Source organism: Lissotriton helveticus, chromosome 1_1 (assembly GCF_964261635.1).
Source record: "Lissotriton helveticus chromosome 1_1, aLisHel1.1, whole genome shotgun sequence".
NCBI classification, from domain to species: domain Eukaryota; kingdom Metazoa; phylum Chordata; class Amphibia; order Caudata; family Salamandridae; genus Lissotriton; species Lissotriton helveticus.
The window spans coordinates 999,401,232-999,408,251 of NC_136057.1; positions in this window are offsets into that span (position 1 = coordinate 999,401,232).

Here is a 7,020-nt window from a genome sequence, read left to right on the forward strand (position 1 = left end):
CCCAATCCCAGCTAGGCTCCTGCCCCCCTCCCACAAGAGAGGAGCAGGCTAGGGGGTGTACTCACCCCAGGACAGGGACCTATTAGTCCCTACCTGTAACGCTCCTAAATGTAGTATTTGAGGGCTCCCTGAGCCTTCCTTCCTCAGATCCAGATACCGAAACGAGAAAGAACAAGAAACAAGAAGACCTGCCGTGCAGCTGCTAAGAAGAGGAAGACACCAACTGATTTGGCCCCAGCCCTACCAGCCTGTCGACCCTCGAACCTGCTCCTGCTAAACCCCCAGGATGGACAGGGGGAAGCTTCAAAGGCATATCGCCTCTGAGAGCTTCCCCAGACCATTTGCTGTACCCAGCATCAGGCCCCCACCCGTTCTACCCCCACTCTGGCGGGAAAAACTACGCCAGGAGGGGGGGGGGTGCCAACCTTTGCCAAATCCACCCCTCAGGTGGAGGAAGCGAGGTGAAGCGCGACCCCGGGCTCCGGCCATCTTGTAGATGGGGAGCCCTGCTCAATCCCGGCTAGGCTCCTGCCCCCCTCCCACAGGAGAGGAGCAGGCTAGGGGGTGTACTCACCCCAGGACAGGGACCTATTGGTCCCTACCTGTAACGCTCCTAAATTTAGTATTTGAGGGCTCCCTGAGCCTTCCTTCCTCAGATCCAGATACCGAAACAAGAAAGAACAAGAAACAAGAAGACTTGCAGTGCAGCTGCTAAGAAGAGGAAGACACCAACTGATTTGACCCCAGCCCTACCAGCCTGTCGACCCTCGAACCTGCTCCTGCTAAACCCCGGCGTCTCCCGTGGTCAGCAACCTCAAAAACCCCGGAGGACCTGACTGCCTTGTGACTCTGACTACCTGGGTCTCCCACGAGCAGTGGTACTGCTCAAAGCAAGTAACAAGCCCTGGCATCAGCCCGGAACCGCGAACCCTGCACACTCTGCACCCGCCAAGCCTGGCCTGTGCTGGAGTGAACCAAGACCCTGAGGACATCCCCCCGGCGATTCTGACTCGGAATCAAGTGCCCAAGGACCCTCCTCGACGACCCCGACGACGCCTGCAGCCTCAGGACAAAGGACCCCTCTGACCGTGACCAGCAGGGGGTAAGATTTCCCGACCTCAAAATACACCCCTGCACCCGGCGCCCCACGACCCCCTGTGCCCACCTCCTGGGTGCCTACCTATCCTCCAAGATCCCAACTTACCCCTCGAAGTGTTGGTCGCTCCTGAAGATCCACTGTCCCCGAGCCTGCAGCCTTTGTTCCCTTTTCGAGATCCTCATTGGATAACATTGAGCGCCCGACGGCTCAAAAGCACCCTGCACCCAGCCGCCCGAGTGCCCCTGGCAGTGCAACCTGTACCCTATTCTACTTCCCCATTTGCGCTGAGCAAGTGACCAGGAGCCCAGCTCCCACAGCCGCGTGGCCTGCTAGCCTGCAGCCACCAACCGAAGGCCCCCTGCCTCTCATTGGATAACATTGGGCCTAACTACCTCTGCACCCGGCCGCCCGTGTGCCGCTAAGGGTGTACTAACTGTAACTACTTGACCCTGGGGGACCCCTGAATCTATGCCCAGAACCTTAACTTCACCAGTCGAGTACTCACCTGGAAACCGATGACTCACTTTCCTGCCATAGGATAACATTGACTGGTTTGACTCGAAAAATCTTCTGTGTGAAGTTTTGAAACTTTAAAATATTCATCTAAAATCAGCCGAATAACAAATTTTGAATTACTCACCTGTGATCAGGAGAGACGCCAGTACTGTACCTTGTAGACCGCAAAAGTAATCACAACCGTGTCTGCTAGTAATCTAAATGTCTGCCATAGGAAACCATTGACTATTTTTCTATGAAATTTCTTCTGTCTACTTTTGAAAACTTGAAATATTCTTTAAAAATCATACGAAATACTGAAACGCAATTACCTACCTGTTTTAAGTTAAGACCCCAGTGCTGGCCCCAAGAGACCAGTGCTGGATTACAAAAGTAACGCGATCGTACTTTACCTGCAACCTGAATTTTCTCCCATTGAATAACATTGTCAGATTTACATTGAAAAGTTTCTAAGTGTGAACTTTTAAAACAGCTTTATATTCATGAAAATTCACTACACTAACTAAAACGTTTTTGCTAATGTGGTTTCAGCTTAGACCCCAGGACTGAATCTAGGATCTGGTCCTGGGACTACTAAAGTAATCTGTATAGTAATCAACTCTACTTACATGTGGAAAACTCATTGAGCTCAATGCTATAGTGTGTTTTAGGATTGTGTTGCTTACTGTCAATACTGTATTAATTGTGTGCACAAACTTTATTGCTCCTTTGCAAAGTAATTACATGAGAGTACTCCTAACGAGAAAAGTATATTTTTATAACTGTTGGTTCTAACAATAAAACAACTATATCTGTGGATATAAAAACAATTGGCCTGGAGTTCAGTCCTTGAGTGTGTGAAACCTTTTGCTGACTGAGTGTGTACAAAAAATGCTTTACACTGTCCTCTGGTTCTGCCTTACTGCTCGACCGAAGCTACCACTTTGGAGAGTAGGGTCAGTTCTGACTTTTACCTCGGTTATACCTCTGGGGTTGGTGGACTCTATACACACTGTACTCCATTCTAGTCCAGTATATATAGAGCCACTTTCTCACACTCTTCACCATTTATGATCTACACGTTGAAGGTCTCGTGCCCCGTGGTACCTCGCGCACATTGTCCTGTGTGTAAAAGTGTACATTAATTTCTCCTTGTGGCCTACGGCTTCTCGGCGCTGTAATATATGTCCTTGGTGTTTCTAGGTGGGTGAAAAGTGGCGTCACCTGCCCCATTCTTGTTTTCTTTTTAGGTCTGCTTGTAAAGCGGCAGCCATTTGACAAGCCAGCAGGCATTGCTAGGTGTAAAGAACGAAGGACCGGAAGTGAGCGCGCACAGCACAGGATCCGCACCGTTTACTTTGTGAGAGATTCCAGAGGGGCTTTATTTTGTTTTTGCCACACGCGCTGACACGATGATGTATGTGTAAGTGACGTCGAAACCCTAGCTCACGCGCTCCGCAACTGCTCGAGTTGAATTCCATTCACTGAAAGGACAGGAGAGTAGTGAGGGGTACTGAATGACACAGAATATTTATTAGACTTTTTGTTTCCCCACGAAGCAGCTCCTTCCGGGAAGGCGCAATTCAGCCTTTCTTTCTTCGTGGGTGGACTTTGTCAGACACTAGTGGTTGGAGATCCCCCACGGAGAGAGAAATTAAAGTACAAAACATCATAAGGGATAATAGATGGGCGGTCGATAATTCAGCATTAGTGAATTTTGGAACTAAAAGCCTGAATGAAAATCCCCGGCAAAAGATGCGATGTGATCAGCGCCCCACATGGGTATTCTATTTTTACCCGGGTGTCTCAAGAAGAGTTTAAACCAGCACCCAAGCGCACACCGGCACCACAGCGCACAGAGGGGGGGAATGCAGACCGGGACACGAGGGGCCGGAGCCCCGCGGCGAACAGCATCATGGAGCGCTGCGGAGGCGGCATGCGAGCCGTGACAGCAGGAAGTGAGTGCTCGGGCAGGAGCCGTCGCACTGAGCCGCACACACTGACCGGCGCCTGGTGAGTGCTGGGATGCCCCACGAGGCACGGGAGACGGGTGGCTGGTGGGGGGGTTACAACGAGGCCAGCTCGAGGGTGAGGGAGTTGTCAGGGGGCGCAGAGGCACACCTCAGGGTCAAGGGGTGTCAGGGTCACGAGCGGCAACAGAGCAGGCACTTGGCGGGTGGCACCACCTGGAGCTGCCATTGCTCTTCTCTGTGACCCACCCACTTGAGCCCTCGTGAATAATCCATTGGCTGTGTCTGCTCTCAGGTTACCTCCTGGAGAGAGGCGGATCCAGGGTGTGGGCTGCCGGTACACCTATACATCCGGTGTTATGGGGCCCACGCGCTGCCTTTGTTGTTTTGTTAAATCCAAGCAGTGGAAAGTTGTGCTTGAGGGCCGCGGACTGGGATGGGGGCCCCAAGAGCCTGGCGGGGGCTTCACACGCGGTCTCTGTTGTAGTGGAACAAGTTGAGCAAACTGTGCCTCCTTGCGGTTGGAGAGTTGGGGGTGTTTCTGGAACAGAGATGGGTGAACGAGGAACACTGCTCAACATCGCTCGGTGTGGTTCTCGATGGGGGTGAGCAGTTAGTGTCAGGGACTATCTCTTCTCGCCATCCATTGCTTGGCCGGGTGAATGACTGTACTTTCCGACATCGTTTTTCTAACGATTGGTGGGCTAGTCTTGAGGTGATGGGGCCGTCTTCCACAGTGGGAGGTCAGCACACGTTCACCATTCAGGTGATTTCAGGCCATTAGTCACCTTTCCTGACTTTGAGTGGTTGATGGGGTTGCTATCATACGTGTGTTGATTGATCTGTCCTGTCTTTCCGCAGCTCCTCCAGGGCAGGCACTAGTCGGGGGACAGAAGGAGCTAGGGGCAGCAGCGATCATATGAGAGGAATAACACCTTGCCATGGGGTTCCCAAATGCTAATCATCTCATGTGGGGCGCCCTGCTCCTTGAGCTGCTTCTCTAGACTCTCTCCCAAAGCAAGTATTGTTGTATAGCGTTTTAGGAACCTTGTGTAATTTTCTCGATTCATGCCCTTATATAGATATAAAATACAGTATCCTTATATAGGCATAGAAATCATAACCATATTAAGACATAGCTCAAGTAGTCCTAATATAGCTTGGCTTCTTCCACCAGTTCCGAAAATCTACAACGATTTCTTGCAAAAACCCGCCTTCAGCAGTCAGGGACTTCCCCCTGCATGAATATTAAGTTATCCAAGAAATCATGGAGTTTTCAGATAATTAAGTCTATGATGACGTTCTTATGTCCAATCTTACGTCAAACTCGGCACCTTCAAGGTATAAATATGCCCACACTTGTCCAAAAAGACATGCAGTGGTTTGGAGCAGTTCGACTATCTACTTACCCGATGCGCCCTGCTGCAGCAAGTGCCGAAGGAAGCCGACCCTCATGCTGACGCACTGAGAGACGCTGTCTTTTCTTTGGTCGAGAAATCCAGCTCCGGTGTTTCCAGGCTACCCTTGCGGGTTGCTGGGAAATCGAGTCCTGAGAAAGAGATACAAGACCTCCTACATTCTAAACCAAGGTACGGAGCTGATTAGACCCTAAAAGAATTCTTGGAATAGATTCTTGGCAAATAATACTGAAACTAAGCTACACTTCACTTACTTCTTCCCTTGTACTAGACCTAGGTTAGGTACACCGGGGTAGGCGTATTTTAGAAGCACCAGTTGAGTACTTTTAGTCATTATTTTTTTGGGGAAACGTTTTTATTAGCTTTTCTCATCATAAACGTAAACATCCAGCATGTCAATGTCGAGCAGCACACCCATTTCCCCACCTCCCCACGCACCATTCCTTCCCTTAAATCAAAAACACAATTCGTACTATTCAATTAAGCAGTTATTCCTCTCACCCAGTTCCCTTCACACGACAGCCTCAGACCCTTCATCCGGATCTGCTCCCTGACGAGTAGGTGCTCATACGCCCCCATGTACCTCACATCCCTCCATCTAGCCCATGATAGCGCCTCCACTTGCCCCATACCCTGCCAAATTTCTTGGGGCACCCCCTTGCCTTATACTGTACTCTCTCTGCAGCCATATAGAGGTTCATCCCCCTTCTCCATTCTTCTAGTTGTGGTGTGTCTGGCGCCCCCCATTTCCTTGCCACATCTCTCTTGGCCACCACTAGGGCTAGCACCAGGAAAATCAGCAATGATCTGGCCAGATCTACATCAGCTGTCATCCCCAGCAGGGCAACTTTAGGGTTCAATGGTATGGTGGTCTCCAGCACTTCCCCCAGCTCCGTGAAGACCGACCCCCCAGAACAGTTGGATATTTGGGCAGGACCAGATAGTATGGTAAAAGTCCCCTATGCCAGTGCCACATCTCAGACAACCCGGGTCCGGCAATCAATCAATCATTTCATACAGGATATTGAATTGTATCAACCGGAGGCGGGACTTGACTGCCACTTCCCTAGGGTGCCTGAGGACCATACCCCAGTCTACGTCATCCATGTCGCCCACTTCCTTTTCCCAAGTCGTTCGTAGGTTCCCCAGTCTGTCTGGCCTGTTATTCATTATTGTTTTGTACGTAAGGGATACTGCCTTACCAGCAATCCTGTCCTGTAGGAGACGCCCCTCCAGAGGAGCGTATTCTGGAAGCGCCTCTGCCAAAGCCCCCTCCGCCCTCCATGCATGTCGTAGTTGCAAGTATTTAAAATACTGTGTGTGGTGTAGTCCATAGTCCTTGCGCAGTGAGGGGAACGACTGCAGCACCCCCTGTTTCATTACGTCGCCCAGGGTCGACATGCCAATGGCATCCCAACTCCGGAATCCCTTTAATTTATTAATTTCCTTTAGCCAGGCGCATTTCCACAATGGGGTTTGTTTCGTGAGCCTGTGTTTCCACCCTATCGCCTTTGTCGCCCTCGTCCGTATCCCTAGCGTGAGTCTTGTAGCAGTCAACAATCTAGCCCTCCCCTTACCACCGTAGAGATAATGTAGGCAGGTGTGTGCTTCCATGGTATGCCTCTCTAGTGCAAAAGTGGGGTGGGCGGCATCGGCGTGCACCCATTCATTTATAGCGACCAGGTGCTCTGCCCAGTAATAGGCCTCTGGGTAAGGAGATACCCCCATTATACTGGTGCCTTTGTAGTGTCGAGAGCGCCACCCTGGGCCGCTTCCCCAGCCATAAAAAGGTCCGGAGCTCTGCCTGTATGTCTTGAAACACTTTAGCCGGCATAGGAAAATATTCGTTTTTGAAGGCATACAAGAACCGTGGAAGCGTAATCATTTTAAACATTGCCGCCCGGCCCAGGAGCGTCAGGGGGAGCAGCTTCCATCGTGCAGTATCTTCAGTAAAGTTGCGTAGCACCCGTCGAATGTTCCTCTAAAAGGAGAGCGCCCTATCGGTCGTTATGAACACCCCGAGGTAAGTAAATCCCTC